The following is an 8,257-nucleotide window of genomic DNA, read 5'->3' as shown; positions in this document are numbered from 1 at the left end:
AACCAAACCAAAACTCAAATTCAATCCCAAAACACAACTCAAACCAAAACCCTAACCCCAAACCCCAAACCAAACTTCATAACAAAATCCAAACCTAAACACAAACCCAAAACCAAAACCCTCCCAAAAATTAAATCCCAAAAACCCAAATGAAACCCAAAAAAAAAAACCAAAAAGCCAAACCCAAACTCTAAGATCCAAACCCAAACCCGAAGTAAAGTAACCCAAAACCCCGAAATGAAAATGACAATGCCCCCTTACCCCAGATCGACCCACTTTTTTGTTCCAAACCAAAGTCAACCCCAAAACCCAACCAAACCCAAAACCCGGGAAATGAAAACCCAACCAAACAAACCCAAAGTCAAACCTAAACACAAACCCTGAAATCCAAACCCAAAACCAAAAACCCCAAACGAAAGCTATTAAAACCCCAAACCCCCCAAAACCCCAAAAGTAAATTTGATCAAGACACTCGACCTTTGATAGCACCAACCAATTTAACCAAAGAAAAACCAAACCCGAAAAAAACCCCCAAACCCAACCTAAACCCCAAAACCTAAACCTGGCAAATTTTAACCCCAAACACAAGGGAAAACAGAACCCTAAAACCCAAAACCAAAAAAAACCAACCCAATAGTAAAAGACCAGGCCCCCCGACCTTTTGTAATGACCAATCAAAACCCAAACCCCAAAGACAAGCCCAAACGCAAACGAAAACCCAAAACGCAAACGAAAAACCCAAACCTAACCCCAACCCCAAAATCAACCCCAAACAAAAAACTAAATCGAAAGCTCAACCCATCCCAAAAAAAAAAATTCAACCAAAATCCCAACCTAACACAAAGTAAAACCCTAAACCCCCCCAAAATTAACCCAAACCCAACCCAAAACCCAAAGAAAAACCAAAGCTAACCCAACCTAAGATCCAAACCAAACCCCTAAGTAAATTTAACCAAACCAAAAAAACCCCAAACTTTCAATTGAAATGCCCCTTTCCCCCATTCCCTATTTTGCTAAACCAAAAGTCGCCCCAAAACCCAACCCCAAACCAACCGGACAAAAAACCCAAACCCAAACCCACCAAATAAAACTTAAACCCAAACCCTGAAATCAAAACCCAAAAAAACAAAACGAAAACCAAATGTAAAACCCAAACCCAATGTCAATTGCTCAAGACCCCCCAAACTTTTATATTGCACCAACCCCAAAAAAACCCAAAGACAACCCAAACCCCGAAAAAACCCCCAAAAACCCAAAATTAATCCCCCAAACCCTAAACCCCAAATTTCAACCCCAAAAACCTGCCGAAACCATAAAACCCAAAACAAACCCCAAACCCAAAATTTCAACCCAAACCCAAAACCGAAACACAAACCGATTAAACCACCCCAATCCCCCCAAACCCAACAAAACCCAAAAAAAACCAAACCCCAAACCCCCAAGCAAACCCCGAATAAAAAAACTTAATAAAAACCCCAACCAAACCCAAACTGTAAATGACAATGACCTTACCCAAACCAAACCCCTCCGACGAGAACGCTTTTTTGGAAAAAACTTTGTCTGGTATCCCCTAAAATCCCTAAAAATGGATGTCCCAAAACACGCTGAAGATTAAGGATGAAGGGGATGGGAAAAATGGTGAATGGATAATGGTAAAGGGTAAGGGTGAAGGGGTTGGGGTGAAATGGGGGGTAAGGGAATAGATTTAATTTTGAAAAAAATATTTCTTTCTTTTACTAAAAAAACAATTCTTTGCTTTTGCCAAGGGTATCACAAAATTTTCGGGATAAAAATATTGGGGGTTTTTTTCGTCGGGTTTGCGTTTTATCGTGTTTTTTTTTTTTGATTTTTGTTTTCGTATAAAAGGATATTTTAATCAGTGGAAATCAAACCTTTTCCTCCGCCTCGTCTGACGGGGTCATCGCCCCGCGGATGTAAACGTTAATAGGCAACAAAGGCTGCTATTGGCCTTTTTCCCTGCTATTAATGTCCCACAACAGTCAAAACATAATACATAGATATATTGAATGATTTCTCTTTCTATTAATTCATTAAATTTTGCATCTTTTACGAAAAAAACAAAGCAGAAATAGTAGTAGCAGTAGTAGCAGAAGCAGCAGCAGTATTAGTAGAAATAGGCAAAAAATAGCAACAGCAGTGTAGCATGAGCACCGGTAATCTATAGCAGAAGAAGGGAACAAAAGTAAAATGTTTTAACAACCACACACATTTAACAGTTACTTCAATCAAAATGGTAGCTCAGGACCTAGTCCCCCGGAACGCCACCCGACCTTTTTGCTAGGCTTGGCTTTGTCTTCTTTTAATGACTGGGATCGATTTCAGTGTCCAGGTCACCAGAGACACGAATTAACTGTATTGGCTGAGAACTATCTGAGTGTAAGTGTGTTCAAAGGCAAGTAATACATATATTAGATGATAACTATCTGAGTGTCAATGTGATCAGAGGTACGTATTCACAAAGATTGGCTGAGAACTATCTGAGTGTCCATGGGGTCAGAGGCACGTATTACACACAATTGGCTTAGAACTATCGAGTGTTCATGTGTTCAGAGGCACGTTTTCACAAAGATTGGCTGAGAACTTCTGAGTGTCCATGTGATCAAGGCGCGTATTTACAAATATTGGGCAGGGAACTATCTAGTGTCAATTTTTTCAGAGGCACGTATTCACAAATATTAGCTGAGAACTATCTGAGTGTCCTTTGTGTCCAGAGGCACGTACTCACAATTACTTCAATCAAAAATGGTAGCTCAGCAACCTAGTCCCCCGGGTCCACCCGTATTAGCTGCTCGGGCGGCGGGGGTATCATCGGACGCCCCCCGACTCATTGTTGCTAGGTTTGGCTTTGTCTTCAATTAATGACTGGATCGTTTCAGTGTCCATGTCCCCAGAGGCCGAATTAACTGATATTGGCTGAGAACTATCTGAGTGTAAGTGTGTTCAGAGGCAAATAATCACATATATTAGAAGATAACTATCTGCGTGTCAATGTGATCAGGGGTACGTATTCAAAAAGAGGGCTGAGAACTATCTGGTGTCCATGTGTCAGAGGCACGTATGCACACACATTGGCTGAGAATTTGAGTGTCCATGTGTTCAGAGGCACGTATTCACAAAGATTGGCTGAGAACTATCTGAGTGTCCATGTGATCAGAGGCACGTATTTTAACAAATATTTGGCAGGGAACTATCTGAGTGTCAATGTGTTCAGAGGCACGTATTCACAAATATTAGCTGAGAACTATCTGAGTGTCCATGTTTTCAGAGCACGAACTCACAATTACTTCAATAAAAAATGGTTTCTCAGGCACCTAGTCCCCGGGTTCCACCCGTATTAGCTTCTCGGCGGCAGGGGTATCATCGGACGCCGCCCGACTCAACTGTTGCTAGGTTTGGCTTTGTCTTCAATTAATGACTGGATCGTTTTCCCAGTGTCCATGTCACCAGAAGCACAAAATTAACTGTATTGGCTGAGAACTATCTGAGTGTAAGTGTGTTCACAGGCAAGTAATCAAATATATTAGATGATAACTATTGAGTGTAAAAATGTGATCAAGGTACGTATTCAAAAAGATTGGCTGAGAACTATCTGGGTGTCCATGTTTTCGAGGCACGTATACACAAACATTGCTGAGAACTATCTGAGTGTCCATGTGTTCAGAGGCACGTATTCACAAAGATTGGCTGAGGACTTTTCTGAGTGTCCATGTGATCAGAGGCCGTATTTACAAATTTTGGGCAGGGAAACTATCTGAGTGTCAATTTTTCAGAGGCACGTATTCACAAATATTGGCTGAAAAATATTATGAGTGCCCAATGATTCATGTTCAGAGGCACGTTCTCACAATTTTGGCAGAGAACTATCTGAGTGTAAATTTGTGTTCAGAGGCACGTACTCAAAATTATTGGCAGAGAACTATCTGAGTGTCAATGTGTTAGAGGCACGTATACACGAATATTGGCAGAGAACTATCTGAGTGTCAATGTGATCAGAGGCACGTATAAAACAAGTATTGACTGACAAGTATCTGAGTGTCCATGTGTTAGAGGCACGTATACAAAAGTATTTGCTGAGAGTATCTGGTGTCCATGTGGTCAGAGGCACGTATTAATTAATATTGATGAAAACTATCTGAGTGTCCATGTGGTCAGAGGCACGTATTAACTAATATTGGATAACAACTTTCTGAGTGTCCATGTGGTCAGAGGCACGTAATTTAACTAATATTGGAGGGAACTTTCTGAGTGTCCATGTGGTCAGAAGAACGTATTCACTAATTTGGTCACGTCAGACTAAGTATGTAGGGCAAGCAAACAACGGGATAATTTTATGCTATTCATGTAATCGTCGTACTCGGCATTCAAAGGCTTTCAATGTAGGGAAAGGAATCCCCGATCTCATTACATTTTCTTGATGGGCGTTCAAACTTTCTTAGCTACAATTGTCCACCCCGTTTCGTTAGTACCGTCTTCAATTCCTTTTCCGTGGCGGACCACGTTGTCCTTTTAGTTTTCCACTGGCAGGCAGCTGCTCACGCGTGTAAGGGCTTGTTTTGTTCGTCGTTCACTTCAAAGTCTTCCGTTATCCGGTTACTGGTCTCTCAGCTAATTCGTCTGTAATTGAAACCTTAGGTTCTTTAAAAGTGCTGGGCTGCTCCTTAGCATCGGGGTTACTGCTTTTTTTCTCTTCCTTTAAAACGCCAATTTCGTGGCAATGGTCCAATGCAGCCGGAACACGGTGACCTTCTTAAAAAATGGAACTCTAAGTTTCGACTGGATCTCTAAGTCCTTCAGTCTGTGCTGTCAATAGGAATCTTTAAAAAAAATCGCAAAATGCCTCGTATTCACAAAACCAGCCTTGCAATTATGAATCAAATACAGCTTATGAAGGTCAACACAACAACAAGCTGCTCATCAGTCAACTTCTCAGTGCCAATTGTCTTAAGCAAGGCTCTATCCAGGGGAGAAGTATGGACAGTTCTTCGCTAGTGGCGGTATTTTAAGCCTCGGCGTTCCAGTTCACCTTTACAATTGGCTGACATCAATGGTACTGACTGAATTCTTCCAGGCCAGTACCGACGCCTGAAATTTTCCCAGAAGTTCCGGAAACGGGACCCCCTTCAATACGGAAATTTCGATGAACATCATATATTTCCAGGTTGGGAAAATTTGTGTCAGTTTAAGACCCTTCAAGCCGCCTCCGACCGCACCCCTTACATTTATCCCGCGTTCGGACAACATCTCACACAGACGCCCATACACCATTGGAGGACTTACCCGTCTTTTATCGGACAATATCCCAACCTTTTCCATGGTTACAATCCAGTCACGGAAAAGTCATTGAGGCCTTTTTCAGTCGGACAGAAATTCCGAAGTGGCAGTAAGACGCCTTCCACCAACTCATGTAAGTCCTTCAGTAAAGCTTCAATCAGTCGCCGCCCCGATTACAAATGTCGCTCTGTTTGGGGAAATCGTGCAATCCGCTTGACCTCTTAATCATAGCTCCGATCTCTCAAATGCGGTCCAAATTGCGGTCTTGGAATAGATTCTTTGTGTACATACAGGTAGTGTATTTTCCCAAAAGCCAGAAAGCCACAATTATCTGTCAAACTGCGACTGGGGGCTTCTTCGCCGGGTCCAAGATTTAACTGAGAAAATTCGGCTCCGCAAACATAACGGGCGACCCCATAACAACTTCTCTAGCGCCAACTCCAATTGAAAGATTTCCCAAATGTCCCATTATTTTTCCAGTCCTACCGGTATTCCTTCAAAAGTTTGCTCAACTCTTCTGTCGCCCATAGTCCGATTTTGGGCGAATGCATAATACAATTTCCCCGTGGGGAAAGGTACCAGTAATGGAAATTCAAACAAAAGCCTTTCTACTCTGTCCAAATCGAGGCATTGATCACCCGGTCACGACATCTGGAATAATTTTCTAGTTCGGCCACTATCTAAAGTCGACAAGACGCTTTCCCGTGCATAATAAGGTTATCTTCATACGGGAATATACTTGTGGGCATCTCTTTCTTAGGCATCGGCTGTGCTTTTAAAAAACACAATCCTCCCGCTATTACACCGGATACTGGGTGGAACCTGTGCTCGGCATTACATGAGGTACATCAGCATACATTTGTACAAATGCAATCTTCTCAGGTGTTTACACACTTTACGAAGTTGAAACACCTACATCAATCGCGTCCATCGACATTACTCTGATAGTTGGCCAGTCGTGACGAGAGGCATGAACTTTAGTTGCCTCGATTACCAACGACACGCGACAAGCCGGAAGCGGACCAGAGAAGTCAATATCCCCATCTGAACTCAGATTTCAGAACTTTTGTATGTTACACTCTTTATCTTATCTTTCTGAAACACCCCAGTGATACTCCAAGGAAGTTTCTCCCCAAATCAAAAGTAGAACGTTATGAGTTCAAACTCACGATCTGAAAAGGCCTCAATCCGTTCTGCAACGTGTGAAGTAGAGTGTTCTGGTCATCTGGAAGGATGCTCATTCTACCTATGTCATTAAAATCATTCTTGGAAAGTGTAATTCACGCTTCATTGCCTCTGAACCAAATGCCGCAAATGCCATCTGAACTCGGAATTTCAAACCTTTGAAAATTCTCACACAAATCTGCTCTTTATCACGTCCTCTTTCAAACGAACACTTGCGCCCCTATTATGCTTGGTTAAAGACCAATCCAGCCTTCCAGCCGTACTCGAAAAAATAATTGGAACCCGGGACACAATGGCTAAACATCAGAAATTTCGTTCTGATTGAAGACCCGCTTCGTGGTTTCAGGCTAAACGCTCCTAGGGGGAAAAAGGTTAATTTTCGTATAGGGATATTTATTCCGCTGACATAAATGGTTCCACTACAACCCGTCAATGTCGGTCTGGAATGTGTCTGATGATGGCTGATCCATTGCTATTGACCGAGCAAACACATGCTTACTCCGGAACAAAAACAATTCCACAGAATGAAGGTTTTCCCAAAACTGTTACAAGATTTCTGTTTCTCTTCTATGTTTAAATTTAAATCCTGAACGTCGTCGCCGTCGCTATCCGTCCATATTGCCTTCTTGTTTTTGTTCACTCATACGTACAATTTTTACCTGTTAAAATGGAATGTTAATAAGCTGTTAGATGCGTTTGGTTACCTATTTTACTAAACGTAACCTACGGTTAACCTTTATTTAGCTCGAGAATCAACTGAGTAAAGTCTAAAGTGGGAAGGGTGAAGGTGTAATGGTGAAGGGTAAGGGTTGCAGGGGTAGAGTGACAGGTGAATGGGTAAGGGTTTAAAGAGTTTGAAGGGTAACGGAGAGAGGAAAAATGGTTTAAGGGTGAAGTGGTAAGGGTGAAATTTTTATTGGTGAAACGGTAGGGATGAAGGTGAACGGATAAGGGTAGGGCTAAAGAAGTTAGGGTGAAAAGCGAAAGGGTGAAGGGTAATGGTGAAGTGGTAGGGTGAAGAGGTAATGGTGAAGGGCGATTGTGATAGATGGCAATTATGTTTACGAGAAGGGTTTTACCTTTACAAATATTTTTTTTTCAGTTTAATTCTGTACTATTTATTTGCAGTAACAATTTTTTCTTAAGAATGTTTCAAGTAAAAAAAAAATACCAAATAATATTCTACAGCAATTTGCATCCATATAAAGCAAGCTTTTACAAAAATATTCTTAATTCAAACCCAATGCGTCGCGCTTAGAAATGTTCACTAAAACAAAAACCGGTTTACCGTACGTTTCATTAAACGTCTTACGGACTTTTCTAAGGTCTAGTTCTACAGAGGACTGCCTATTCATTTTATTACTGTGAGCTTATTCTTTAATATTTATTATGAATTTTTACATGTACATAAAGGAAACAGTCTGCGGGTTTTTATACATATAAAATTATTAAAATCGGAGTGTCCGTCTGCCGTACGAAGCTCGCTCAAATTCATGAAAACTGGTATTTTGCCGTAAAGTCTACCAAAAATGCGAAAATATGTTAATTTTCATTTTATTACTGTGAGCTTATTCCCTTTTTATCAAATTGTCAATTTTATATGCACATAAGCACTCGTCAGTGCTTTCCAAAAAGTATAAAATTATACTATACTGGATTGTCCCTCTGTCCGTACACTCGCTGAAATTCATGAAAAACTGGTATTTTGCGTATAAAGTCGGCAAAGAGCAAAAATATGTTAATTTCATTTTATTACTGTGAGCTCATTCTTTAATATCAA

The 8,257-nt window shown here is 41.1% G+C and overlaps 1 pseudogene; it reads right to left on the bottom strand.

The window, feature by feature from the left end:
• Positions 1-2,826: 2,826 nt before the first annotated feature.
• LOC128558365 (uncharacterized) lies at positions 2,827-6,323 on the bottom strand (annotated as a pseudogene).
• Positions 6,324-8,257: the final 1,934 nt, after the last annotated feature.

The sequence above is a fragment of the Mercenaria mercenaria genome, chromosome 7 (genome assembly GCF_021730395.1).
Source record: "Mercenaria mercenaria strain notata chromosome 7, MADL_Memer_1, whole genome shotgun sequence".
NCBI classification, from domain to species: Eukaryota; Metazoa; Mollusca; class Bivalvia; order Venerida; family Veneridae; genus Mercenaria; species Mercenaria mercenaria.
The sequence above is the reverse complement of the archived record's forward strand: the minus strand, read 5'-3'. Positions and strand labels throughout refer to the sequence as shown.